This window comes from Larus michahellis, chromosome W, assembly GCF_964199755.1.
Source record: "Larus michahellis chromosome W, bLarMic1.1, whole genome shotgun sequence".
In the NCBI taxonomy this organism is placed as follows: domain Eukaryota; kingdom Metazoa; phylum Chordata; class Aves; order Charadriiformes; family Laridae; genus Larus; species Larus michahellis.
The window spans coordinates 23223229-23226872 of record NC_133929.1 but is presented as its reverse complement, the minus strand read 5'-3'; positions in this window follow the sequence as shown (position 1 = coordinate 23226872).

The window sequence follows — 3644 nt, the reverse complement described above, 5'->3', positions numbered from 1 at the left end:
TGGTTTTAACATCTCTCATTCCTACTACTTCAAGAAGGTGTTGACTTGTTCAGAAATGCAAGCCCAGACCTTTAAATCCAGCATTGTACAGAGAAGTGTTGCTCCTGCTTTCTTTTAAACAGTTGAAATCTGTTGTTTAATCTCAAAACCATGAGAAAATATCATAAATTCCAGTGTGGTTCCTGTATTCTTTAGTTTGACTATTTTTGGCATAACCTTTTCATCTTTCTTTTTATCTAAATTATTGCATGCCTGGACCAGTCCCTACTCCAGTGGAGTAAACCAGATCCTAATAGCATTGCAAGTAGATCATGCTGTTGTCCCAAAGTGGGATCATTTACCCGGTGTGCAGACACCAATATACATGCAGAGTAGAGGTATTATTTATTTAAATAATTTCTGCAGAGATGGGTGCTAGGTGGTAATCCACAAAGCTAGCATGCCGGCCTACAAACTCTTAGGAATATTTATATGGTTCAAAACACAGGAATACACATCCTTAATTATAATTATTGCTTAATACCTTATCTTAACCATTTCTATTGGTTAGTACAGTCTCTCACTTTCATTTAAAGTTACAAGGTCCTTTAATTGATTGTCCAGTACCGTGGGGTGGGTAGTCCACACTTCCTAAGCTTCCCTATGAGGATGCTGTGGGGGACAACATCCACTGCCCTCCCCTCATCTATCCATCCAGTCATGCCATCGTAGAAGGCTATCAGATTAGTCAGACATAATTTCCCCTTGGTGAATCCGTGTTGACTACTTCTGATAGCTTTCTTTTCCTCCACATGCCTTGAGATGATGCCCAGAACGAGCTGTTCCATCATCTTCCCAGGGATGGAGGTGAGGCTGACCGGCCTGTAGTTCCCCGGGTCCTCCTTCTTGCCCTTTTTGAAGACTGGAGTGACATTGGCTTTCCTCCAGTCCTCAGGCACCTCGCCTGTTCTCCAGGACGTTTCAAAGATGATGGAGAGTGGCCCAGCAATGACTTCCGCCAGCTCCCTCAGCACTCTCGGTTGCATCCCATTGGGGCCCATGGACTTGTGGATATCTAATTGATCTAATTGATCCATCACTCGATCCTCCTCAACCCAAGGGAAGTCTTCCTCTTTCCCCGTTACTTCCCCCAATGCCTGGGACTCCTGAGGGCTGGGCTGAGCAGTAAAGACTGAAGCAAAGAAGGCATTTAGTAATTCCGCCTTCTCCGCATCCTCCATCACCATGGCTCCTGTCTCATTCAACAGTGGGCCCACAACTTCTCTGGTCTTCCTTTTGCTTCCAATATACTTGTAGAAGCCCTTCCTGTTGAGCTTGACATCCCTTGCCAGGTTTAATTCCAAGGCGGCCTTGGCTTTCCTTGTTTCATCCCTGCACGCTCTGACAGCATTCTTGTAATCCTCCCAAGGGGTCAGTCCCTTCTTCCACTTATTGTAAACTTAATTCTTCCACTTGAGCCTTTTCAGAAGCTCCCTGCTCAACCATGCAGGTCTCCTGCATCCCTTGCCCAATTTCTTGCTCTTAGGGATGCACCAATCCTGAGCTTGGAGGAAGTGGTCTTTGAATACCAACCAGCTGTCTTGAGCCCCTTTGCCTTCCAGAGCCCTAGCCCACGGGATCTCTCCAAGCACTTTCTTGAAGAGGTCAAAGTTAGCCCTCCTGAAGTCCAAGGTTGTGATTTTACTTCTCGTTGATTTGTGAGTACCACCCATGATCCTGAACTCTATCATTTCATGATCACTACAGCCAAGGCTGCCCCCAACCTTAATGTCCTCCACCAGTCCCTCTGTGTTTGTCAGTACCAGGTCCAGGAGTGCTCCTCGCCTTGTTGGCTCCTGCACCACCTGTGTCAAAAAGTTATCATCAATGCACTGGAGGAGCCTCCTGGACTGTGCATGCCTGGCTGTGTGGTCTTCCCAGCAGATATCAGGGTGATTGCAGTCCCCCATGAGAAGCAAGGCCTGTGATTGTGAGGCTACCTTCAGCTGTCTGTAGAAGGCCTCATCAGCTTCCCCATCCTGATCAGGTGGCCTGTAATAAACACCCACAACAGTGTCCCTCATATTAGCCTGCCCCTTAATCCTTACCCATAAGCTCTCAACCCTGTCTTCATCCACCGCCAGGGAGAGCTCGAGGCATTCCAGATGCTCTCTCACATAAAGAGCAACTCCACCACCTTGCCTTGCTGGCTTGTCTTTCCTGAAAAGGACATAGCCATCCATGACAGCATTCCAGTCATGTGAGCTGTCCCACCATGTCTCAGTAATTGCAATGAGATCATGGCCCTGCGACCACACACAGATCTCTTCTCTGATGACCTGAAGTGTCATGAGCCCACCAAGCTAAAAACAATTCACCCTTATGTTGCCAATCCAAGTCTACTTGGGACACTTTAATCATATCAGCCTGATCCACCTGCTGGTTGTTCTGATGTTCCTCAGTGGCCCTACTCTTAGGTATATGGGCATCTACATGGCGTACCTTCACAGACAGCTTTTCTAATTGGCCAGCAATATCTTGCCACAAGTCAGCAGCCCAGATGGGTTTTCCTCTGCACTGCCAGTTGCTCTTCTTCCACTGCTTTAACCAACCCCACAAGGCATGTGCCGCCATCCATGAATCAGTATAAAGATAAAGTACTAGCCACTTTTCTCTCTCAGCAATATCTAAAGCAAACTGGATGGCTTTCACTTCTGCAAACTGACTCGATTCATCCACTCCCTCACCCACTTTCCGCAACTCATCAATTAGGACTCCACACAGCAGCTTTCCACCTTCGCTCGTTTCCTACAATACAACAAGATCCATCAGTGAACAGCGCATATCGCCTCTCATTTTCCGATAATTGATTATATGGTGGGGCCTCCTCAGCATGCACCACCCTCTCCTCTGGGGATCCTCCAAAATCTGTGCCAATCCATGATCACCTCCAGAATTCCTGGATGATTGGGGTTCCCTATTTGAGCTCGCTGAGTAATTAGTGCTACCCACTTACTCCATGTCACATCAGTTGTGTGATGTGTGGAAGGAGTCTTCCCTTTAAACATCCAGTTCAACAGTGGCAACCGGGGTGCCAAGAGGAGCTGTGCTTCAGTACCAATTACCTCCAAAGCAGCTCGAACTCCTTCGTATGCTGCCAATAGCTCTTTCTCAGTGGTAGTATAGCGAGCCTCTGATCCTCTATATGCTCGACTCCAAAACCCTAGGGGTCAGCCTCGAGTCTCTCCAGGTGCCCTTTGCCAGAGACTCCAGGTAGGGCCATTCTCCCCTGCTGCGGTGTACAGCACATTTTTTACATCTTGTCCTGTCCGGACTGGCCCAAGGGCTACTACATGAACAATCTCCCATTTAATTTGCTCAAAGGCTGAGTGTTGCTCAGGGCCCCATTTAAAATCATTCTTCTTTCTAGTCACTTCATAGAGAGGGCTCAGAATCTGACTATAACCAGAAACATGCATTCTACAGAAACCCACAACGCCTAAGAAGGCTTGCGTTTCCTTTTTGTTAGTTGGTGGAGACATAGCTGCTATTTTGTTAATCACATCCATTGGGATCTGGTGACGCCCATCTTGCCACTTTATTCCTAAAAAATGGATCTCCTGCGCAGGTCCCTTGACCTTACCTTGTTTGATGGCAAAACCGGC